This window comes from Sapajus apella, unplaced genomic scaffold, assembly GCF_009761245.1.
Source record: "Sapajus apella isolate SASKATOON/1434 unplaced genomic scaffold, GSC_monkey_1.0 scaffold44, whole genome shotgun sequence".
Classification (NCBI taxonomy): domain Eukaryota; kingdom Metazoa; phylum Chordata; class Mammalia; order Primates; family Cebidae; genus Sapajus; species Sapajus apella.
The window spans coordinates 16,332,689-16,358,215 of NW_022436984.1; the positions used below are offsets into that span (position 1 = coordinate 16,332,689).

The 25,527-nt window shown below is 50.0% G+C and overlaps 1 long non-coding RNA gene across 1 annotated transcript in view; it reads left to right on the forward strand.

The window, feature by feature from the left end:
• LOC116524236 overlaps window positions 1-12,193 on the forward strand; it is a 15,111-nt gene extending 2,918 nt beyond the window's left edge. The window contains exons 2-4 of the long non-coding RNA XR_004257231.1: window positions 4,919-4,970; window positions 7,855-7,966; window positions 11,952-12,193. This is a non-coding gene — a long non-coding RNA (uncharacterized LOC116524236). The remainder of the gene's footprint in view (window positions 1-4,918; window positions 4,971-7,854; window positions 7,967-11,951) is intronic.
• The last annotated feature ends 13,334 nt before the right edge of the window (window positions 12,194-25,527 follow it).

The window sequence follows — 25,527 nt, forward strand, 5'->3', positions numbered from 1 at the left end:
ACACACACACACACACACACACACACACACACACACACACACACACACACACAGAGGCTGGTTTATTTAGCAAGCAGAGGCTTGACAGGGGCACCCTGAAAGGGGGGTGCCTCAGGCGGTTTTGAGCAAATGGACACTTTGCTTCAATCCTGGCTTGGGCCCATTGAGAGGCTTCTGGGCCGTTGGGATTTTGATTTGACGAATCTATGTTTTACTGTTCCTTCTTCCTCTCCTTCTCCTTTGGGTGGGAAACTACTCAGGGTCCCTGTCTGCTCTACTTTCCCCTCTGACCTGGCTGGGATGGAGACCCAAAAAAGGAAGAACTGGTCAGAGGCTTGGATGCGGTCCGTCCATCCTTTTACCCAACAACCATTGTGCAAACAAAGTACTTGCTCAGTGCCAAAGGGGGTGCTCTCGGGGTGTGTGCCCCAGTCCCGGAAAAGTGCAAAGTCTAACAACTGCCCGTGGCTCCCCCAGGAGAAAGCAAACTTGAATACAGGCTGCTGTCATTCACTTTGTTTTTGAGGCCAGTATAATCAGTCAGTTTTCCTGGTGCGTGGGGTTTGATCTCACAGATGGCATTTTTTCTCTAAGTGGAGAGCCCCTCTGGTGACATGTGACAGTGAGGACAGAGGTACCTTACTCCAGAAGAGTGGGAATTGTGAAGGCTGACAGCGATGTTAATACCCAGTCCAGCATTCTGGGAGGCCCTGATCGCTGTCCCATCTGCTCTCCTCCTTCAGCCCACCTGCAGGAGATGCTCTGGAGCCCGTGCTGTGGAGCTCGGAGCAGCATGGATAGGCCAATCTCCTTTACAGGCTGCTCCTCAAATCCTCAGAACATGACATAAAGGAATATCCCTGGATCCAGCTCCAAAAACACAGGGGCCCAGCTGTCGCCTGAGAAGGGCTTGGTTTGCCTCTGCCTGCCCGAGGTCAAGCTAGACAGTGTCCTCAGCGTGACCCGCTGCCCCACTGTCCTCTCAGCAGAGATGCAGCCTTGAAGAGCCAGTATGGGCAGGTCCAGCTCTGCAGTAACCCTGCTGTCCAGGGTGGGCTGGGCAGGGAAAAGGAATACTGTGTATACGTGTGTATATGTGTGCATGTGAGCACATGTGTGCGCTGTGGCTGACCTGTTTGTGGATGAGCTTGCTTGGTACCAAGAACAGCCTCATCAGAGATTAGGGACAAGCCTTCGGGGCTCTCTGTACTGTAAACTCACAAGTGTCCACAGCACCCTCTTTGGGCTCTGGACTGTAGCAAAGCAACCCCCAAACCGCTCTCTTTCCTGGCCTTGCCCCTCGTGTCACAGCTTCTGGAGTGACAGCTCTCCTGGTGTCATTTCTCTGCCTGGTCACCCACAATGGCTCCCAGCTTTTGGAGAAACAGATGCACCAGCACACCTAAAGCACCGAGGTCCAGTGGCCCACTTCACACTCACAGGTTTGATTCAGGCCCAGCCTCAACCAGACTCTTCTCGCTGGTCCTGAACACCCTTTGTGAAGCTGTGAGAGCTATGGATTCCCTCCCAGGAATCCTACTGATCTCTGTGCACAAGGGCCTACCCCATGAAAGGGCGAACAATTCCAGGGTTCCTGGGTGCCCTGACACCCATACCTGGAGCCCAGGCTGAGAGCTTTTGGCCCACAGTCCCTATGTGCCAGATTTGTCACTGGGCTCTGATAGGCTGCCCCTCACCTTGTCTTCCTTCCAACATCAGTCCAACCCCCTCCTTGTGGGGGAGACAGGAGGAAGCCTCCAGTGCCAACCGCCTCCACCCAGTGCTGGCTCTGCCCGAATTCTGCAGGGCACTTTCAGCACAGCCCAGGGCAGCTGCTGTTGGACCCACTCAGGGAATTGTGTCTGACCCGACCTACGCATTTGGTGGTTAGCTGGCTCTGCCAGTCCCCAGGGGACTGGAACCCTCGCTGCAAAAATAAATTCTCCCCCTGGATGTGCTTTTCTCGTCTTGCTTTCTCTGCATTCTGGCTTTTTCTTTTTTCTTTCTAGGGTCCCAGCCACTTTTATCTTCTTCCTTTCCTCCCACTGAGACCCAAACAAATCCCCTGGTAAACAAACTCTCAGGCCACTCTCTTAAAGAGACAGTATGTGTGTGTTGCCATCTGGCTGTCCGGTCCTGCTCAGGGGCTGCATGAGGTCTGGGGACAGATGAGCTGTGAGGTGTTAAAGATGACTCCAGAGACTCACAGGAAAAAACTGCCCTAGGACAGTGTACCAAGAAAATTGCTCTAAGAGCTCCCTTCCCTGTCCCACCTCTCACCTGAAGATACAGAACTGGAGGGAACCGGGGGCTTTCCTCTCAGCCAGTCTCCCTGAGTGGTGGTGTTGAGATTGGATCACAAGACTATTGTCCTCTTTTGTCTACATGACCTGAAAAGGATTCCTCCCTTTTTTTTTTTTGAGATAGAGTTTCGCTCTGTCACCCAGGCTGGAGTGCAGTGGTGTGATCTCAGTTCACTGCAACCTCTGCCTCCTGGGTTCAAGTGATTCTCCTGCCTCAGCCCCTGAGTAGCTGGGATTACAGGGGTCTGCCACCATGCCTGGCTAATTTTTGTATTTTAGTAGAGACGGGGGTTTCACCATGTTGGCCAGGATGGTCTCGATCTCTTGACTTAGGGTCATCCGCCTGACTTGGCCTCCCAAAGTGCTTGGATTACAGACGTGAGCCACCTCACTTGGCCAGGATTCCTTCCTTCTTAAGTGTGATTTAAAAATATATATATTTTCATGTCAACCTCCTCCCCTCTACCCCACCAGGAGAACACGTCTCTGAAGTGATCGTTTCAAACAGAGGCAATGTGAGGAGACGGACAAACCTAGCCTGCACACCACTTTCCTGGAACTTGGTGACTGTGACTTGGAGGGGCTCTGGTCTTCATTTGTCGTTGAGTGTATGTTGCTGGCTTGGCGAGTGGAAGTCACTGTGGGGCAGGGGAGCGTGTGCGTGCTCTCCAGTGTGCGCCCGTGAGATGCATCTGCACCGGTGCCCGGCAGCTGCCTTGAGGGTCTCTGCCCAGAACAGGTTCTCCACGGTGCTGAGGCTGCTCCTCACTTCCCATCTCAGTTGTCTGAATGAAAAGACTGGCTATATCTCCTGTCAGTGCTCATTCCTATTGCCCACTGGCAGAGCAGCCATAGGGCCCAACCCAGGGACAGACCGTGTCCAGGGCACAGCTTCCTGGGGATCCTGTGAAGATCCAGGGTCCTTTGCAGTAGGTCAGCAGAGGCTGAGATTCTGCATTTGTAACTTGCTTCCTGGGGAGGCTGAGCAGCTGATCTCCAGCCTATGATCTGGGCATTGAGGTGGGAGGGAGGTGGCATGGTGGTCCTGCTGCCTGCTGAGAAGTCAGGGCTGCCTGTGCCACGACCCCTTCCCTGTCACCTGCACTGGGGGCTGGCTACTGCCAGGCACAGGTACTGCCCTCAAGGGACAACAGCGGACAGCTTCTAAACCGGGGCTCTGTGGAACAAACCACACCTAGCAAAGGTGGTTTTTCCCCTTTAAGAGAATACATTCCTCAGCAGGACAGTCGCCCTGGGCTCTCTCCCTCTACCACTTGGAAGCCAGGCAGAAAAACTGCCTGGTGGGCAGGATTACAGGATTAGTCAGCTTTCCCAAAACAGACCCACAGGCTCTTAGGTGGAAATGAGTTTTGGTCTGAGCCCTTCTTTCCTGGTGACAGGTGTGTTTGCTGGGCCCTCCCCCTGCTCCGCTCCTCTTCCTGAGTGCTGGGAACTCCTGTGCTTCCTCATTCAGGCAGGCCCTGGGGATTGGGGGGAAGCAGGTTTCAGTGGAAATGAGCCCTAGGGTTTAAGCGACCAGGCCCTGGGAGGAGGGTGGCACTCTTGGACCAAGGGGCTGGCTTTACAGACCCCTCTCCATCCCTACCAGGGAGCAGCCCTGCTGAACATACCCTGTGCTGGAAGGGCCAAGCAGGGCCCAGTGGGCCATGATGCTCCCAGGCCTGTCCACTCCTGCCCCAGATTCCCATCAGCCCTCTGTCCCCACTGGGTCTTTGGGTGCCTCGGCCTCCCTGACCTGGGCCTGCCCTGCAGTCTCAGAGTCTGCAGTGTGTGAGCTGGCCTGTGCCAATTCCAGAGCTGGTGTTTCCCAGAAACAAAGGGACTGAAGACGAGTTGCTGAGGCCAGGCCACCGTGCTGGAACACTCAGATGTCTGAGGATGTTGCTGTGGATGGATCCAAGATCTGGACCTAAGCGAGGAAGGAATGTGTCATAATTCTCCGCATGGGACCAGCAGCCTTGCTTGAATTTAGAAGTTCAGAATCATATACTCACAGCTGGTGTCCTATATAGGGGATGTTCTCCTTGGAGCTTTTTTCTTTTTCTTTAGAGATAGCTGGTACAAGAAAATCTATTTTGGTTCTTTCACATAGCCCTGATAATCCCTGGAGTCAGCGTGGTCCTCCTTTCAGCTTCTTGGCTCTTCAGGAATCCAGTGGGGCTCTTCTGGTGATCTGTCGGGAGGCCACATTCTGCCACGTTGTGATAGCCACTGGGGGCTGCCTGGACTGGCCCCTCTGGGCTGTTATATCCCAGGCCATGCCCAGAAACCGGAGTCCTGAGCCGAGGGCAGATTTCAGAGCACACTAGGCGCAAGGCCAGAGCTCCCTTGAGGCTAATGTTAGAGCTGACTGCAATCAAATACAGGGGTGAGCTGTCAAACTTTCTCAAGGAAGGGCTGATACTTCTTTTAAGGGTACAATATCACCTGTGAAATAAATAGTTCTCAAATCCTTCCAAATTGTTGGGATTATAGGTATGAGCCACCATGCCCCGCCTAGAATTTGTCTTTCTAACAAGTTCTCAAATGATGCTGATGCTGAAGAGGCCACACTTTAAAAACCATTGTCCTAGTGCCTTTCTCCGATTTTACAGATGCAGAGACCACTGTCCATGGAAGGAGCAGCTTGAGCAAGGTCACCAGGGGGTAAGTGGTGCAGCTGCAGCCAAGGTCTCCCACCCTCAGGTTAGCGAAGAGCCGCTGCCCAGCCCTGCCTTGTGGCCTTAAGCCCAGGGTCACGCAGCTGGGAGTCAGCCCTTCTTATAGGCTGCCATGGCCCACTGGGCCCTCCTTAGTGCTGGCCGTGACTTAGAAGACGAGTCAGTGCCGGTAGCACTCAGTTGGTGCTGGAAAAGGAAGTGGCGTGTTTTGGCGTGTCCTGGCCTCCAGGCTGAAAACTGTTTATTTGGACAATTAAGAACATGGCTTCAGCTGAACCACAAAATCAGACAGAAACCTTTATCTTGGGTGGCACGTTCTTGGTTTCCTCCCATGCCCTGGCAGGCTTGTGGTATGGGGCCACGCTGGCCAGGGTGGGTCTGGGAATGGTTCCAGGGGCTCTGGCCTCCACCCTGGAGAGGTCGGTTAAGTGTGTCAGGAGCAAGCCCTTGGTTGCCCTTTGTGTTGATGATGCAGATGGAAAGGGGGGTGATGGGGGCTCCCAAGCTCTTTAAACCCCTAGGGCTTCTGGGGTCCCTCGAGGTGAGGCTTCTTCTGCATTGACCATAAAGTTCAGTATCTGCCAGACCACCTTCCCCTACTGCAGATCTTGTCTCCAGTGATCTACCCTCCTCCCTCCAGCCAAGAAATGGGGGAGCTCACATCACCTATTCCTCATTCAAGCACCTCAGGGGGGTACTTGGTTCTGGTACCACCTCCCCATCAGTCCCCATCCCTTTTCAGACCCCGTCCCTCTAGGGTTCTGGGCCTCTATCTCCATGGGAGGTTTAAGGGTAGATAAGTGAGGTGTTCGCTTACAGCCCTCCTTGAAGTTTAAGCTTCTCTCATAGGAGTGGGGCTCAAGGCCCCAGGGCCCCGGACCCCACTGAGGACTATGGTCGGGGGCTGGAGAACAAAAGCCAACAGCTTTCTGCCACTCCACTCCCCAGAACTCCTGATCAAAGCAAACAGAACAAGCACCAGGAGTTGCAAAGATCCATTCTGAGAATTTGTTACACACTGGCTCAGTCACTTCGGTGACATGAGGGCCATAGTGGACTCGGAGAGGGGCCCCCGCCCGGTGAGAGAAAAGGACAAGCTTAGAAATGACCAGAGAAGAAGCTGGCGCTGGAGCGGCAGATGAAGAGCTATGGGGTCAGCCGAGGATGGGGTGGCTTCAGCTTTATGCTCGGTGGCCAGAGGTGCTCATGGGAAAAACAAAACCCAAGCCGCAGCCTCCCCCAGCGCCAAACCCCAAGAAGCACTGAGAGGAGCTGGCCTACTCGGGCCACAGCTGGTCGCACTTAGCCACTGTGTTGAGACACAGTCTCATGACAGGCGCTTGGGGAACGGCCACACTGCCTCCCTGTCTGAGCTATGTTCCCTGCCCCCCATGGACACCAAGCAGGCCCGCCCGGCTCACAGCCTTTCCAGGACACAGGGGCTCCCGTCTGTGTCCCTGTGAACCCCAATAGGACTTGTTTCCAGAACATCAGGTTTGTTTTTTCAAAACTTTTATTTTAGGTTCGGGGTATATGTGAAGGTTTTTACATAGGTGAACTTGGGTCACAGGAGTCATCACCCAGGTATTGGCCCAGTACATAGTTAGACTTTTCTGCTCCTCTCCCTTCTCCCACCTCCACCCTCAACTAGACCCCAGTGTCTGCTCAGAACCTCAGATTTTAAAATCCTACATCTTTTTTTTTTAAAGACGGGGCTTCACCATGTTGGTCAGGCTGGTCTTGAACTCCCAACCTCAGGTGATCTGCCCGCCTTGGCCTCCAAAGTGCTTGGTGTAATCCACCAAGCCAAAGTACTTGGCATGAGCCACCACACCTGGCCTAAAATCCTACATCTTATTCTGTTTCTAAATGACTCTCATCTGCCAATCCTGTCTCCCTTTACAGTTGTACACTATAAAAACTTCTCAGGCTGAGCACAGTGGCTCACGCCTGTAATCCCAACACTTTGGGAGGGTGAGGTGGGCATATCACCTGAGGTTAGGAGTTTGAGACTAGCCTGGTCAACATGGTGAAACCCCATGTCTACTAAAAATACAAAATTAGCTGGGCATGGTGGCGCACACCTGCAGTCCCAGCTACTCAGGAGATTGAGGCACGAGAATTGCTTGAACCCAGGAGGTGGAGGCTGCAGTGAACCAAGATCATGCCACTGCACTCTAGCCTGGATGACAGAGCAAGACCCTATCTCAAAACAAAACAATAACAACAACAACAAAAACCACCTTCTTAGGCAGGAACCGAGTCTGCTGCCAATCACAAGCTCCACCCATCATACCCCCCTCTCTTGCCCCACCTGGATCTCAGTTGTGGCTGATGAGTGATTTTGGCAGTCACTACCTAGGCTAATGACGTTTGTCACAGGGCGTGTGTGTGTGTAACTGCAGGAGGCTGCAGGAGATGGGGGCGCTGGAATGCATCTGGCTTCCGTCTGCCTCAGCTGCTACTTTGGGGCGCATCTTCCACCCCCAGGGTTCCCGTCACACTGGGGATAGGGCTGAGGGCCTGGGAGGCAAGAGGGTGATGTCTTCCACTGGGAAGTGCCTTCCCTCAGCTGCTCAGTGCGCATAATCCTGCAGATTCCAGCAAAGAGGGTGGAGGGAAGGAGCCCCAAGGGGCACAGTCAGATCTCCAGTCTGTTTCTCCCTCCTGGCTCCAGTCCCAATTTTAAAAGAAAGAAGCAGCAGCAAAGAAAATAACTGCAGTGCTGTGAGTGCTATTAGATGAGGAGGGCAGCCCGGGGCTGAGCTGAGGGCGCGGGGGTCGGCAGCCCAGGGAGGTGAAAATTAAGCAAGAGTGTGAAGAATTCTGCATTGCTTCAAAATTGGTCAACTGCTTCCACATTTATACAGACGCCTAAAGATGACATGGTGAGGGAGAGGAGCTGAGAAACAGGATTATACACCAAACACCTGGGAGGATACTGTGGTTGCCCATCAGCCCCTATGCCGGTGGCTCAGGGAGGTGAGAGCACATGCCTGTCCTCCTCTGCCTCTTCCTCCCTGGCCCGCTGGTCCTGCCCCGCCCTGCCTCTGCCTGCGGCAGCCTGGAGGCTCTGAGTAGAACAGCAGCCAGCCATCCCTGTCCCCGGGGCTGGGTCCTCACTCTGCCCCATTTCCTGGAGACCTCTGAAAGGTTTTCCAAATCACTGGCTGGGGACCTTGAGGAATGAAGGGGACTTTCCTGCTGCAGCTCAGCTGGGAGGAGGGGAAGTAGGGACAGAGGGACAGAGGGACAGAGGGCCGAGGACTCTCTGGGCCCATCCCTCTTCAGGAAAGAGGAGGGGAGGGTAAAGAGAGAGGCTAGAAGAGGATAGAGGCAACTGGTTCTGTCGGAGGTCTTGTCCTGTGACCTACCTGCCCCTCAGTAGAGTCCCCTGCGCCCCTCATGCTTTGGAGGAGGCCAGACTTCAGGGACAGTCAGTAACAACCATCACTCTGGTTTATTGAGTGAGTGCCACACCCCCAGCACAGAGCTTAATGCTTCACATGCGTGTTTCATGTAACTGTCACAACACCCTCCCCAGGTGGGAGTTATTGTCCCCTCTACAAAAGAGAAAACAATTTCAGGCCGAGGGGCTTGCCTGAGGTCACTCGGTTCTTAAATGGCAGGGCTGAGGCTGGACTTGCCCTCTGTTACCAGCTCCGCATGACTCTCTCCAGGGGGGACGGCGCCTGCCCCGTGGAGTCCAGGGCAGGCTGGGGCAGACAGACTGTCGCCGGGCCTTGCCTCTCTCTAGAGGCAGTGCGGACAGTGTGACCCTGCTCTGAAGGCTGCGGTGGCCTCCTTGAGGAGGGAAGGCCACTCCCCGCAGAGCCAGACCCATGTGCTAATCATCAGGGCTGGCCTGACTCCTCACCCGAGGTGTGAACGGGCCTGGTGTTGGGGCTGGAATGAGGCACATTAATGGACAAGTTGGAATCTGTTTGTGAGCAGCGAATTGCTGTAGTCCCCGGGGCCATTTTCCACCATCAATCTTAACTATGCGACTCTGCAGATCCCCAGCACTGAGCCATCCACAGGGCAACAGGAAGGTTGTGGGAGCTCTGACAGGGCCTGGCCCCCAACAGAGGTCACAGCCCTGGCAGCCCCCCGCCCTCCTCCCCCGACATGCTTGGCACCGAGGCTCCTGCCTTCCTCCTCGAAAGCCTGCTCTGGTCTTCCGGGCATGCGCGCTCCTGGCAATCCTTGGACCACCAAGTGACTGTTTCCTGTCTCCTGGCTGCTCGCTCTGTTGCTCCCACCACATCTGGTCAAGGGTCCCTCTCCTGGGGGTGTCATGTGTGGCCACAACCTCAGCGGTCACACTATGTGTACAACTTCAGAGCTGCATCTAAGTCCTGACTTCTTTCCCGTGTTTCTAAGATTCTTCACCAAGGTGTCTCACAGGCACCTCAAAGTCTTGCTGTCCAACCTGAACTCCTTTCCCCCTGGTGCCCCCACTCCTACGCCACCAACAGGTCCAGAACCTCTCTGGAATTGCCTTCAGCTCCTCCTCCTCCCTAGTCTCCCGGGAGGCCCCAAGTCCTGTGTCTCTACCCCCGAGGTCCCATCTCCATCCTCCTTGAAATCCCAGTCCCGGATCATTTGTTGCAGGAGCCTCCTGATTTTCTGTCCCCTTCCTGAAGTGTAACCCAATGTCCTGAGAGATCGTCCCAAAGCCAGGCCCAGAGTGTGTTTCTTCCCAACTTAAAAACCCTTGAGGGAGTGGGGCGCCGTGGCTCCCGCCTGTGATCCCAGCACTTTGGGAGGCTGAGGTGGGTGGATCATGAGGTTAGGGGTTAAAGACCAGCCTGACCAACATGGCGAAACCCCACTCTACTAAAAATACAAAAATTAGCTCGGCGTGGTGGCACACACCTGTGATCTCAGCTATTCAGGAGGCTGAGGCAGGAGAATTGCTTGAACCCAGGAGGCGGACGTTTCAGTGAGCTGAGATCCTGCCTCTGCACTCCAGCCTGGGCAACAGAGACTCCATCTCAGAAAAAAACAAAACAAAACAAAAAAAAACAACTCTCGAGGGCTCCCCACTGGCTCCAAAGTAAGGACCAAACTCGTTATCCAGATTCATAGTCCACTCCTTGAATCAGCTCCCAACCCTGCTCTTCAGCATGGTGGCCCCCTCTTGCTCCTGCGAACCTGTGTGTTGCAGCTGTTCCAGATTTCATGCCACCACCCCAAAGTCGGCCCTGTGCTTACTGACTCCATGGTGTGGCTTTTCGTGCCTCCTGCTTGGCATGGAAGTCCTGTCTCTGCTTACCACACTCCTGCCCTTCGTTCAAGACTCAGACACCAAATGCCCAAACCCAGGTGGTGGTTAAGAGCATGGAATCTACAGCCAGATCAACCAGGAGCAAGACCCAGTTCACTTTCCTCTAGATTTGACCTTTTGAGAAAGTTTTGTAACCGTTCTGTACCGAGGTTTACTCATCTGTAAAAGGAAGACAATGGTAGCAGCACCTGCCTCATTGGATAGTGTGAAGATTAACTGAGGCTACATGTAAAGCACTTGGGACAGCATTGGCTTGTGGTCAGCACTGAATGTGGCAGCAATAACACCCCAGATTTATGAAGCCTCTGCTGATCCTTCCGGAGGCTCCACTGGGCTGCATCAATCTCTCTTTCCTCCATACCTCAAGCATCTTCCTTGACACCAGTAGCAATCTGTACCGTATCTGCCTGGTTGTGAAGTTAGGATTCTTTGATGGCAATTGGACAATTGCCCAAAACCCATTGGATCAAACGAGAGGAGTTTAGTTTTTCTTTTAGAGACAGGGTCTATCTCACCTAGGCTGATCTCAAGCGATCCTCCCACCTTGGCCTCCCAAAGTGCTGGGATTAGAAGCATGAGACACCACACCCAGCCCAAACAAGGGGATTCTTGTTGCAAGTGTACGAGTGGTCCCTACAGCATCCAGGGGCAGGAATGCACAGCACCTCGGGAAACCCTGGCAATGGCATCTGGAAATATTGCTTGGGTAGGTTTGCTGTCTGAACATTCATTTAATTATCCTCTCTGTAGACTGTGGCCTTGCAGACTTGGCTGGAATCCGTTGCTTATGGCACTCAGTGGTACATACCACAGTCTGACATGGAAAGATGGAATCTCCTCCTTCATCCCAGTTCAGGCCTGACTAGTCTCTCTAGGGCAGGAGCAAAAGGAGGGGTCATGTTATACAGAATTATTGCTGAGGGTGTCTCACTTTGGGTGAAAGGGTACATTTAAGGGGTCCATGCCAAAGACTGCAGATTGGTCCCTAGGATGTATTTCTTTCTTTCCCTTCTTTTTCCTTCCTTCCTTCTTTTTCTTTTCTTTTCTTTTCTTTTTTTCAGATGGAGTCTCACTGTGTTGCCCAGGCTGGAGTGCAATGGTGCAATATCGGCTCACTGCAACCTCTGCCTCCCAGGTTCAAGCAATTCTCCTGCCTCAGCCTCCTGAGTAGCTGGGATTATAGGCACACACCACCACACCTGGCTAACCTTTGTACTTTTAGTAGAAATAGCTTTTCACCATGTTGGCCAGGCTGGTCTTGAATTCCTCACCTCAGGTGCTCCAACAGCCTCGGCCTCCCAAAGTTCTGGGATTACGGGCGTGAGCCACCATGCCAGGCCTCCCCATCTTCTCAGTAATAGAGCTCCGGGATTTTGCTGTCCTAAATAAAGACTGCATTTCCCAGCCTCCCTGGCAGTTGACAGGGCCATGTGATTAGGTTCTGGCCAAAGTGACATTAAAGGTAGAAGAATGCCCTTCTGTGCTTCCTCCAGCTCGCTGGACTTTGGAGCCAGGCTGGCAGAGTTCAAATCCTGGGCCTGCCACCTATGAGTTGCGTGACTTTGGACAAGTTACCTAACCTTTTGTGCCAGTTTCCTTTGCAGCAAAATGGGAATAAAAAGAATATCTACATAATAGTAGATATTCTGTGAGGATTACATGAATTCATATTTGCAGAGTGAGTAGAAGGGTTCCTGGCACAAGCTCTGTGAGTGTGTCTGTAATGAAGACGATGGTGAGGATGAAGATGAGGACAGCAAGGCTGGGGCTCAAGTGCCATCCTGGGACCCGGAGTAGAAGCCACATGTTGAGAACAGTCTGGATCCTCAGCGAGGGTTGAGCCGTGACACCAGCCCATGACTGTTTACCTCTTGAGCTTGTTTACAGGAGAAGAAAAACTCACCTTGTTTAAAACACCATCCTGTTGGCTTTTCAGTGTGCTTGTAGCCCGATCTAATCCTAACTGATACAGGAACGTTGTAGGTTCAACACACATTCCTGTCCCCTGCACCGTGTTGTAGTTCTTTGAGATGATGTCTCACTGTTCCTACTTGGGTTGTACATTCCTTGAGGACAGAAAAGCTTCCCTCTCCCAGTAGGTGCCCAGAAAGTAAGTATCGAATTAATGGAAGAACAATGTGGAGATCATTCTGGTTCGGTAGACAAGGAATTCTTTGGCTAGTTGCAGAAAATCAGTGATAATAATAACAACATTCATCAAGCATAATGCCGAGTGTGCTTTTTTCTTTTTCTTTCTTTTTCTTGCCAATAAGTAGCCCATATTCAGCATTCCTGGGAGTAGGTAGTAAAGGCATATGGTTCAAGAAGAAAAGCATCAAACATAAGTTGGCATAATGGTACTGAAGTTTTTTTTTTTTTTTGCTTGAACCTGGGATGCGTAGGGTTTTTTTGTTTTGTTTTGTTTTGTTTTCCAAAAAGAAAAAAGAAGAAAGAAAAAAAGAAAAAAAGAATTTAAAAAAAAAAAAAAAAAGAATGAAGGAGTGGAAGAAAGAGGAAGAGGGAGAGAGAACAGGGGTGTTGCTTTATTGCCCGGGCTAGAATGCAGTCTAAAAATGGGTATGAGACATGAAAAAAAATGAGGGAAGAAAATAACAAACAAGCAGCCAACCAATATTTCATTTAAACCTGTAAATAGGTGTGATGTGGCACAGATAAGAGTGTATATTTTGTGTATTTAAAGTGGAGAGTTCTATAAATGTTAATTAAGTTTACCTGTTCCGGATCTGAGTTCAAATCCTGGATATCGTTGTTAATTTTCTGTCTCATTGATCTGTCTAATATTGATGTTGAAGTCTCCCACTATTATTGTGTGGGAGTCTAAGTCTCTTTATAAGTCTTTATAAGTCTGGGTATTCCTGTATTGGGTGCGTATATATTTAGGATCTTTAGCTCTTCTTGTTGCATTGATCCTTTTATCATTATGTAATATCCTTCTTTGCTTCTTATGATCTTTGCTGCTTTAAAGCCTATTTTATCAGAGGCAAAAATTGCAACTCCTGCTTTTTATTTATTTATTTATTTTTGCTCTCCATTTGGTTGGTAAATCTTTCTCCATCCCTTTGAGTCTTTGTGTATCCTTGCATGTGAGATGGGTCTGGATGCAACATACCGATAGGTTTTGGCTTTTTTTTTTTGCCCGTCTGTGTCTTTGGATTGGGGAATTTAGTTGATTTAAATTTAGAATTAATAATAATAAATGTGAGTTTAATATTGCCATTTAATGTTAACTGGCTGTTTTGCCCATTAGTTGATGTAAATTCTTTATTATGTTGATGCTCTTTACTTTTTGGTGTTTTTTAGAAAGGCTGATACTGGTTGTTCCTTTCTGTGTGTAGTGGTTCTTTCAGAAGCTCTTGTAAAGCAGGCCTGGTGGTGATGAAATCTCTGAGTGCTTGCTTGTTCACAAAAGATTTTAGTTTTCCTTCGCTTATGAAGCTTAGTTTGCCTGGATGTAAAATTCTGGATTGAAAGTTCTTTTCTTTAAGGATGTTGAATATTGGCCCCCACTCTCTTCTAGCTTGTAGGGTTTCTGCTGAGAGATCTGCTGTGAGTCTGATAGGCTTCCCTTTATGGGTAACCTGACCTTTCTCTCTGGCTGCCCTCAGTATTTTGTCCTTCATTTCAACCCTGGTGAATCTGGTGATTATGTGCCTTGAGGTTGGTCTTCTTGAGGAATATCTTCGTGGTGTTCTCTGTATTTCCTGGAGTTGAATGTTGTCCTGCCTTGCTAGGTTGGGAAAGTCTTCCTGAATAATATCCTGAAGCGTATTTTCCAGCTTGGATTGATTCTCTTCATCACATTCAGGTACACCTATCAAGCGTAGATTAGGTCTTTTCACATAGTCCCATATTTCTTGGAGACTTTGCTCGTTCCTATTTATCCTTTTTTCTCTAATCTTGTCTTCTCGTTTTATTTCATTAAGTTGGTCTTTGACCTCTGATATCTTTTCTTCTGCTTGATCGATTCGGTTGTTAAAACTTGTGCATACTTCATGAAGTTCTTGTGTTGTTTTTCAGCTCCATTAATTCACTTATATTCCTCTCTAAATTGTGTATTCTTGTTAACATTTCGTCAAACCTTTTTTCAAAGTTCTTAGTTTCTTTGCATTGGGTTAGAACAAGTTCTTTTAATTCACAGCAGTTTCTTATCATCCACATTTTGAAGCCTGCTTCTGTTAATGGAACATACTCGTTCTCCATCAGGCCTTGTTCCATTGCTGATGAGGAACTGTGATCCCCTGTAGAGGGGGAGGCGTTCTGATTTTGGGTATTCTCAGCCTTTTTAGGCTGGTTTCTTCCCTTTGTTATAGATTTATCCATCTGTGGTCTTTATAATTACCGTCTTTATAGTTGGATTTCTGAATGGACATCCAACTTGTTGATTCCCAGCGCTAAAATCTGAGCAACCCACTGCTCCGGCCAAAACAGCGGCATTATGGTTGATGGTGATTTTCTGACTCTGCACCAAGAACCGCCGCAGCAAGGCAGCGGCAAAACCACCTCTCCAGCCACAAGAGTCGCGTTGGCGACCCGTGGGGCTCCTCTGCTGGAAATCTCCTGGTGTGTGAGCAACAAAAATTCATCTGAAAGTGTGGCGTCCTCTCGTTCTCTGCGCTTTCACTGGGAGCTACAATCCCGAGCTGCTAGTGATCAACCATCTTGGATATCACTCCTGAGTGTGCTTTTTTTTTCCCCAAGACAGGGTCTTGTTCTGTTGCCCAGGCTGGAGAGCAGTGGTGTGATCACGGCTCACTGCAGCCTCGACATCCTGCCTCAAATGATCCTCCCATCTCAGCCTCCTGGGTAGCTGGGACCACAGGTGTGCAGGAGCACACCTGGCTAATTTTTAAATTTTTTTTTGTAGGGATGAGGTCTCGCTATGTTGCCCAGTCTGGTCTTGAACTTCTGGACTCAACTGATCCTCCTACCTCGGCCTTCCAAAGTGTTGGGATGACAGGTGTGAGCCACCACGCCCAGTCCCTGGCATTCTAAGTACTTCAAGTGCATTTTCCAAAACCACAGCTAGCCCTTCCCAAATGGCATTCTAAGTACTTCGAGTGGATTCAACAAACCATGGATTGATAATACCCTATTTGAGAAAGAAAAAACATGGTGGCATCTGTGATAAACATGAAAAGACTTTTTTTCCTTGTCATTATCCTGTGTATATAGGCTCCAGAGTCCAGCGAGCCAGAGGAAGCAAAGAAGGGAATTCTCCTCCCTTTAATGTCACTTTGGCCAGAACCTAATCACATGGCCATGCCAATTGCCAGGGAGGCTGGGAAATGCAGTCTTTACTTAGGACAGCAACTATGCTACGTATATAGCATTTACATTGCATGAACTAGAGTGATCTAGAGATGATCTAAAATACAGGGAGGATGTGTGTAGGTTATACGCAAATACTACACCATTTTATATCAGGGACTTGGGTACCCTCGCATTTTGGTATCCTCAGGGAAGTGAGGGTCCTACAACCAATCCCCCACGGACACCAAGGCATGACTACTCTCACTGGTTCCATTGTACAAACAAGGAAGCTGGGCGTCAGAGAGAGATGAAGGTCAAGGTCATAGATGCGGCCGGTGGAGCCTGGATCCAGAGCTCAGGATCTTCACAATTTTGCTGTGAAAACTCAAGAGCTTTTCTCCGGCAGGCTCTTTGGAAAGAAGAAGCTGTATAAGCCAACAGGAACCCATCGCGTCAGAGTGACCTTGCTTCTCTTTAGATGTTGGAGATTTGTTTGGAGGGCTGAACTTTAGGGAAACAAAGGGAAATGGCAGGGTTTTCCTGAGATCGATGGAGGTAAAGAACACACAGATTATGAAGGCTCCTCTGACCCCCTAGGCCAAAGTGATTTCCCCTGTCTTCTCCGCACTTCCACAGCCTGTCTGTTGACATGGCTAGCAGCTGGCCGACCTGGGTAATCTCTGGCAAAATTGTGACATTGGTGGAGTTTGTCTTCCTTCCTCTTGTATCTGCCTGTTATTGGGTTTTCAGCCTCTTATTCCTGTTTGGGCACTCACATGTTCTCTCAGCAAAGAAAGTTTCATTTTGAAAGACAAAAATAGAGAACACAAAACTTAATTCCCCAAAATGAAAACGTAATGGTGGGATTTTAGGCAGCAGCGATTTGGGGGTTGAGGAACTTGCTGCCTCTCTAATCATCTCGTCCTTCCCCTCTCCCTCCCCTTCCTCTGCCTCCTCCTGCTGTCTTTTTATGATTATGATTTCACCATTTCACACCCCCCTCTCTTAGTCTGGATGGCCCACTGCCAGCGATCCCACACACGGGTCACCCTCTCACCCTGGTCATCCTGGGCTCAGGACCCCCCGGTGCTTTCACTCCTGGCTGCACACCCCCTGCCTCCACATGCACACTGCCGGGCCCCCAAACACTGCTTATGTCTTTGGTTTTGTTAAACTGTTTGTTCTGAGAGGACAAAGACCACATCTAATGGCCAGGGATGTGGCTGCAGGAATATTTACTTCCAAAGGCGTTTCGGTCTCCGTGGCCTCTGAAGTCTCTTTCTACCCTGAGCCTTAAAGCATCTCAGCTCCTCCCCTGGTTCCCCCCGTCATGCCTGCTTCTGGGTTGGGTAGAAGATAGGTGCTTAGGAAGGATGTATTGTGCTGCTGCCTGACTCTTTTTGTAAGCAAGGCCGCAGGCCCCTGAGACAATGGTGGAAAAGCTCTCCTGTTTTCAAAAGTCCCTCAACAAGCAGACCCTTGGAGGCAAAGCACTTTTAGAGTCAGGGTTTTAGAATCAGAGTTTTTTCTGGGCCTGCTCTGGCACCTGCTCTGGCCTGGCTGGCCCTGGGCTCCTCTTGGTCTAGTATCTGGGCAGCCTTTATCGGGGCCTGAAAACCACAGCTAGCCCTTCCCAAAGTGAGTTGACATCCAATGTGGACTCAATTCCAGACCCCCTGGCTCCAGGAGGCCCGTCCCTCAGGACCAGGCCAGGGCCACAGAGGCCCCAGCTTTTCTCAGATTCACTGCTGACCAGGGACAGCCATGCCAGAAATTCTACCAAATGCAAGCACAAGCACTTTCAAGCAGCGGCTTCGTATTTCCCCACGACCTCTCCACCATACTCCATAGTGTCCAGATGGAGTGTGTTCAGCTCAGACAGGAAAACATTTTTCCTCCTGTGACTTCTCCCATGACTCAAGTCTACAACCACCAGGGAACGGCTTGGGACGAGGCTAGGGCAAGAAGGCAGCGCCCTTGGGGTTGGGACCAGGGAGAGCACCCTGCCCCGTGGAGCCTCGATCCTTGGCTCCAGCACTCCTACCTAGAAAACATGGCTTCTCAAGGAGCCACATTCTAGACAGAGCTGGAAGAGCTGACTGGGCTTGGGTTTTAGTGTGCATTGTGATCTAGGCACCCTAGGAGATGACACCCATGTTCCCAGCGCATAGACGGGAATTTTTCTGTCTGCTTCCCTAACCCAACACTTTGCGCCAATGGGTGGAATGAATAGAGTTGTGACTGTAGACACGGGGGAGTCAATAACCCATTTCTTCACACCTACTTGAGACCACGTGGCCTTTGCATCTTGCCAGGCATGAGTTATTCATCTCTTAGCCCATGGAATCCATTGCCTGGCATGGCCTCCCTGCCCTTGCACCATCCACGTCCTCCCCGTCCACATGCCACCATTCTCCAAGGTGGGTTCCATCTTACCTTCACCTCCTTTCTTCTCTACCTGGAGCCCTCAGGGACCTCCTTTTATCCCTTGAGCTCTTAACTCTCAATGTCTGCATCACTCCCATGTGGCAGTAATCTCCATTCAACATGTAATACTGTTTATCACCTCATGTGGCTATGAAGGGCTTTGTGTGTGCCTCTTCTATCCCCAAGCACACTTTATTTTTTATTTAGTTGTTATTTTTATTATTGTTTTATTATTGAGACACAGTTTTGTCACCCAGGCTGGAGTGCAATGGCACAATCTTGACTCACTGCAACCTCTGCCTACCAGGTTCAAGAGATTCTTGTGCCTCAGCCTTGCAAGTAGCGGGGATTACAGGCACCCACCACCATGCCTGGCTAAATTTTGTATTATTAGTAAAGATGGGATTTCACCATGTTGGCCAGGCTGGTCTCGAACTCCTGACCTCAAGTGATTCATCCACCTTGGCCTCCCAAAGTGCTGGGATTATAGGCATGAACCACTGCGCCCAGCCCCAAAGCATACTTTAAATCAGCTCTGTTCAGTAGACTTCTAATGTGAACTACTATGTACTTCAGAATTTTTCAGCAGTCACATTTAAAAGTACCAAAAAAGACAAAATGAGTTTTAATATATTTTATTAACCCAATATATCAGAAAAGGCTATCATTCCAATATGGGATCTACATAAAAATTATTAATTACTTAACTTTTTTTTGTAGAAAGTCTTCGAAGTCTGGTGTGCATTTTATAGAAAGCTCTTCATCTGATTTAGATTTAATAATGACCTTTCCTTCTCTTCCACCTGCCAAATACCAAGCCAGAAGAAGATGTAGCTCCACAAGCAGGGCATTCTGGGAATTGTAGTTCCAAGCTTCTCTCAGAGCCACAGAGAAGACTTTGGAAAGGGATGGTGGTGATGAGTTGACCACAGACAGTCCGGCCCATTATCAGTTGTCAGGTGCAGGGAGCATCAAAACTTCATGGGGAGGGAGGGCAGTGGGCACAGCAGGGACCCTGAGCAAGCTGACTCCCAGGGGCAGAGGGGAGAGGAGCCTCCGGTGGGGGTAGGAGAAGCAGCGATGGAAGGGCACGGAGGGAGCAGAAAGGTGGGTCCCATCACGCACAAACAAAGCTCTGAAAGAAGGGGCAGAAGTCCATCCGGGACCCCTTTTCATGCCCTAAGCAGCCAACCTGGCTCATACAGACCTCAGAGACCCAATGGACATCAGAGATCAGGCTTTTGAAAGGAGCAGCACAAACAAACAAAGTTGTTGGGGCGGGGAGGTGCGCAGGGGTAGTGCTCCTAGCTGCAAGGTGCTAAGAGCACTGGGCCACACTGCCAGTGCCTTGCCCCAGCAGGGGCGAGGATCTGAGAGGGAAGCTGGAGGGTCCTCTTGGAGACACCCCACCAAATTAGAACACCTGCCCACTAATGAGAATGCCAGCCTCTGACCAGTGGCTGAAACCCGTCTTCTAGGCATGAATCCAGAAGTTAGATGTACCATGACCCTTCTGTTCTTTCTTAAGAATTGTGGGATTTTAGGGCTAAGCTGAGTTACGATCTGAAGCTCACCTAGTCCAAGGCTAAAACCTCGCAGATAAGGTGGCCAAAGCAAACGTGGAGTCACGCTGGAGGTGGGCCTGGTCTCCTCTGTAGAGGCCTTTCTCCACCTTCTCCTTGGTCCTCCCTACTGCCCTCCCTCACCCATATGTTCTCTTTCTTTCTTTTTTTTTTTGAAACAGGGTCTCACTCACTGCAACCTCTGTCTCTCAAGTTCAAGCAATTCTCCTGCCTCAGCCTCCCAGACCTGCCACCACACCTGGCTAATTTTTGTATTTTTAGTAGAGACAGGGTTTCACTATGTTGGTCAGGCTGGTCTCGAACTCCTAACCCTGTGATCCGCACTCCTTGGCCTCCCAAGTGCTGGAATTACAGGTGTGAGCCACCACGCCTGGCCACGTACTCTCTTTCATTCTCTCTCAGGGCTAGAGTCTTTCTCTGATTGCCCATCTTCTAAGAGACAGCGGTCCCTGGACGTAACCTGCTTGAGCAGCAACAGAGCAAGCTCGTAGTGCCTGGTGCCTCTGAGAACCTAATGAATGGCTCAGGTGTCACGTGGGGATCTGGAGAGGAACACACATGGGCAGAAAATCAGACCCCACAGGACTGTTGAGCCCTCTAAAGTCAGACCGCGGTGTTTGAAGCAATGAAATAGGGTTAATTTGGCAAGGGTTGTCCCTGGGCACGGTTTCCCTCCCCTGCTACAGTTTGTGATTGCAATTCAAGTTTCTGGCACCAGATGGCGGCGTTGCTCTGTTATGAATGACTTGACAGAAAAGTTTTAAAAGTCATTCATTCATTCATTCCACAAGTATTTACTGAGTGCTTTCAATGTGCCAAGCACTTTTGTAGGTACTTTAGAAAGTAAGGGCTCGAGCACTGAACTAAACAGAAAAATCTGTGCCTCCTGGGAGCTTCATTCTCATTCAGGAAGACAATGAATAGATGAGAAAAACATTTGGTGTGTTAGATAATAGGTGCTGTGGAGGAAAAAAAGCAAAGCAGACAAGGGATGAAAGGAGGGCTGGAATGGGGGCATTGTGGAGTTAAAGGGGAGGAGGACAGAGATAATAAGATCAGGGAAATGAGAGCCAGGCAGAGCAATGGAGGTTCTAGGAAGTGGGCAAAGCAAAGGATGTTTACATGGGAAGGGTCTTTAGAGGGCTCTTTATTATATTTGGCAGATGGGAAGACTGAGGCCCAGAGAGCTCAGTCTCAAGTGAAAAATCTGGCTCAAGTGAAATGACTGCCCAAGTGAAAAATCTGGAGGCAGGCAGCCTAGAATTACAGGTGCACCCCATCCTACCCCGCTGCCCCTGCCGCCTCCTAACCCCACCTCAGTCCTCCCTCAATGTAACAGGACTAGGAACTTATGAAACCTTGCTTGCTTTTGAGTCTCACCTCTGTCACCAAGGCTGGAGTGCACTGGCGCTATAGGTGTGTGCCACCACACCCAGTTAATTTTTGTATTTTTAGTAGAGATGGGGTTTCACTATGTTAGCCAGGGTGGTCTCAAACTGCTGACCTTGTGACCCGCCCACCTTGGCCTCTCAAGGTGCTGGGATTACATGTGTGAGCCAGTGTGCCTGGCCTCCGGACACAGTTTCTAATCTACCTTGCTGTTACCATGTTACTGAGTTCTGGCCGATGGCTATTGGGCTGGGGTAATGTACGCCTATTCTAGGCCTGGCCCCTAACAGTTCCTGTATAATCTTCCATGTACCACCTCCTGCCCCTTCCCCATCAAAGCAACTATAAGCACAAGACTCCAGAGCTCTAGGGGATGAGGACATTGCTAAAAGAAGGGAGTTCTCTATGTCTGCGTGGAGGTGAACACCCCATCACCCTGCTTTGGACTGTGGTGTGATTGAGTCTGGTATGTTAAGCCATTTAGATGTGGGAGTTGTTTGTTACAGCAGCTTTCTTACCCTAACTAATACACCCACCATCATGGAGCTGAACTGAATGCATAGCTCGCCAGCCTCAGCTCCCAACACTATGTGGAGGACATCTGATGCTTCTGTTGACCCTTTCTCTCTTTGCCTGGCCTGAAGCCCATCTAGTCCAATGCCATCACCTCACAGATGAGGAAACCAAAGCAAATATAGCTGCTCAGAGCTCCAATTATATTCCAGGAGCCAAACCAGTTCCCGGTGAAGTTCTTTCTTATGGTGCCTCCTCACCATCACCCAGAGGTAGCCATGTGAACCAGGTGGTCATTCTGAACACACAATTCTCCTGTCCAAGTGACTGGTTCAGGGATAGATACATGATGCAATCAGAGTCTTGTTTAAGATTCAAGCTATGGATGCTGGAAAGAGGGTCTGTCTTCCTCTGAGATGCTGAGTGATGACCAAGAGAGCTGGAAGCTGCTGGAGGCACACTGCCCAAGGATATGAGGAAGAAGCTATTGGGGGAATGAAACCAACATGTAGAGGTGGCCAAAGAGCCATGGCCAGATGCGGTGGTCACGCCTGTAATCCCAGCACTTTGGGAGGTCAAGGTGGGCGGATCACAAGGTCAAGAGTTCAAGACCAGCCTGGCCAACATGGTGAAACTCCGTCTCTGCCAAAAATACAAAAATTAGTGGGGTGTGGTGGTGGGTGCCTGTAATCCCAGCTACTTGGAAGGCTGAGGTAGGAGAATCCCTTGAAACCAGGAGGAGGAGGTTTCAGTGAGCCAAGATCCTGTCATTGCACTCCAGCCAGGGCTACAAGAGTGAAACCCTGACTTAAAAAAAAAAAAAAAAAAAAAAAAGGAGCCAGAAAGAAAATCACACTCCACCATATTGTTGTTCCTATCTTGCCTGAAGCCAGGTCTTCTTTCAATGTCCCCAGTTACAAGGACCAGTTAGTTATCTTTTTAAAGATTTTGATTCAGTTTGATTTTCTGTCACTTAGAGCACAAAGAGTTCCGATTAATAATTATTGAACTAATATTTACTGAGCCCTACCGCCAGCCAAAAAACGAGATGAAATAGTAAGCAAATTAGACAGTAGCCCCTAGGTCCCCTGCCTGCCACACACAAATCTATGTGACAGGTGGATTTGATGCCAAGGAGAAGTTGCTGAGAAGTTGGGTCTAATTTTTCCAGTTTCTGGGCTGCTGGCTTATCAAGATAAAGGAAGAAATATTTGCTTTTTCCTTTACCCTTCTGGAGCACCTGGCCTTTGAGTTCTTGAGGTTTGAGATTTCCTTATCGCGAGGAGGAAAGTAACCGTCTCTGGAGTGTGTTTCCGGCTGAATGGAGAAGTTGCCAGGCCTGTGGGGTGCCCCTGTGATTTGGAAGGCCTGTGCCACTTCGGAGGGGTAAACAAGGTGTCTGTCAGACCCGGCCAGGGATGGCCATGGCCTTGCCTTTAGGGCTTGTCAGGTTCTTTGGACTGAAGGGGAGAAGAGATTGGGGTATTGCAGGGACACCAGAAATCTGCCCCCGTTGAGTGCCGAGGTGGCAGGGCCCTGGTGGTGGTGGGGCTGCCGTATGCCTTGGAGAACTGGGCCCCAGATGCCCAGGCTCAGAAACATTGAGCAAAGTCCTCAGGTCAAGCCTGCCTCAAAGTCATGCTAATCACTCTGCTGTCTCTTGGGCAGCACCCGGGACAACCATGGCTGACAATTAAGTCCTTACTGTGTTAAAACACATATGTTCATGGGTGGAGTAAACTCTGGGGCCTTTCTATAACCTTCTTCATCAACTTCCTATAACCTTGACAAAGGAGGGTTTTAGCCAGATGAAAGTTAATGTGGAACGTTTGAGAAATGTAACATTTCTTGAAACCTAAATTTTGTGGCATGATATGATTTGTAATATATTTAATTACAAATTGTTGCAAACTCGAGGGGAAATGACTGGGCTCCATGAATCCATATAACAGGGGGATCTGATCAATTCAGGGGCATAAATGATATTTTCTGCTCAGAGGGACTAGCTCTAGAAAACCTCCTTGGATGCAGATTATGCTTCAGTGAAATGAAGTTTTGTTCCTGAGAAAACATTTTTTTCTTTTGAGATGGAATTTCATTCTTGTTGCCCAGGCTGGCATGCAATTGCACGATCTCAGCTCACCGCAACCTCCGCCTTCTAGGTTCAAGTGATTCTCTTGCCTCAGCCTCCCGAGTAGCTGGGATTACAGGCATGCATCACCATGCCAAGCTAATTTTGTATTTTTAGTAGAGACAGGGTTTCTCCATGTTGGTTAGGCTGGTCTCAAACTCCTGACCTCAGGTGATCCACCCGCCTCGGCCCCCCAAAGGGCTGGGATTACAGGTGCAAGCCATCATGCCCAGCCTTGAAATTCGTTTTTTACCAAATGGTAATAATCACTTATTATGTGCAATTGCTTCAAGCTCTCTCGAGCCTCATTGTTCAACATCCTAGAGGAAGGGAGGCCCCTTCTGCATCCACAGACCAAATCTAAAGCAAGCCTCTGGTTGGTATTATTAGGTCACATGTCCCTCTCTCAATCAGTCAGGCCAAGAGGATTGCGTGCTTGGAATGGCCAGCCTAGATCCCCTTATTCAATCCCCACAACCACCTCCTGGGGTAAATCAGTCCTCATTTTATAGATGAACAACTGATGTGGAAATGGGTTCATTTTCTTCTCTGAAGTTGTGGTGGACAACCTCACCAAAGTTATCTCATCACAACTTGAGACGGGGTTGTGGGGAGTAGGGATGGAAAAGATTCTGAGAAAGACTTTTCATCTCCAATCAAATAAGAAAAGCACATACACAGAGCTCTGGCCACACTGACCATCACCCCACATCCTGACTTTGGAAGGAGACTTAAGAAGATGTGATATCTGGGGCTGTGGCAGCCGTCTCAAGACCACATGGGGATGATGGAGAGAATTGAGAGACATTGGCATCTTGGAGTTGCAAAGCCATGAGAATTGCCTGGCTCTGGACTTCTTAGTAGGCAACCAGTCACTTTTCTGTGGTTTAAGTCCCTGTTACCTGGAGTTTCTGTTACTTCCAGAAAGACACATAGGCTCTGTTAGAGGCCCTGTGAGGGTTGGTGGGCTGACATCATCCTTAGAGTACAGAGGGGACCTAGAGAGGGTAAGGACTTGCCTGAGGTGTCCTGGTGTGGAAGAATGTGCTCTCTTAGTGGGTGGCTGAGCAAGGGGTAGGTGGTTAGGACAGTGGAACCCCTGGGACAGGGTGGGACAGCCTGGGATACCAGGAGAGGAGCAGCGAGCCAGCAAGTTTCTCGGCAGGAGGAACCTGTGGGCTTGGAGTTGGAGAAGGCACAGGGAAGGTTTGGGGGACTTTGGCCAGAAGCACACATGCACACTTGCAGGTGAAACAACAAAGGCAGAGCTCTTCCAGCAGCGGCTTCCCGTGGCTGTGCTACAGAGAGCCTGCAGGAAGGAAGGAAAGGCAGTGGCTGGGATTCAGCTGTGACTGCAAGGACCTAAATTTAGATCAGACATCCAGGAAGACACCAGGAAACCCACTAACGATGATCTCTCACTCCATGCGACACATCGTCCTGTGCAGGCACATCTAGCCACAGTTTCTCATTTGACCCCTGAATAGTCTTTTGTGGAAGGGAGGGGTGAGAACATCAACAATGGCACAAAGACGTGTGATGAAGTCAGAGCGAGAACCGGGTCCCCTGAGCTCCCGTCCCATGAGGTCTCTCTCAGCCATCTCTCTGGACCAGCTGTGGTGCCAGCTTTCTGGCGGCAGGGGTTGGGGGGTGGGGGGGGTAGGGGGACGTGGCCTTGATTTGTAGCACTTGCTGATTTCCATGGTGTAAATACTCCCACTGTGGCTGATTTTGCCAACATTTAAACAACTTTCTTGCAAAGTTGCTGGCATTGAACAACGGCTCTTGAAGCACACGTTAGACCCTGCCAGCCACGTTCTCACATCCAGTATTCTGGCCTCCTGTCCTATTCTCACATCAAATTTCTTGGTTAAGGCCCATGGGCCTGTCTCTCTCCCGCCCTGACCCTGGCTTAGTGTATCAGCTCTTGGCCTCGTAA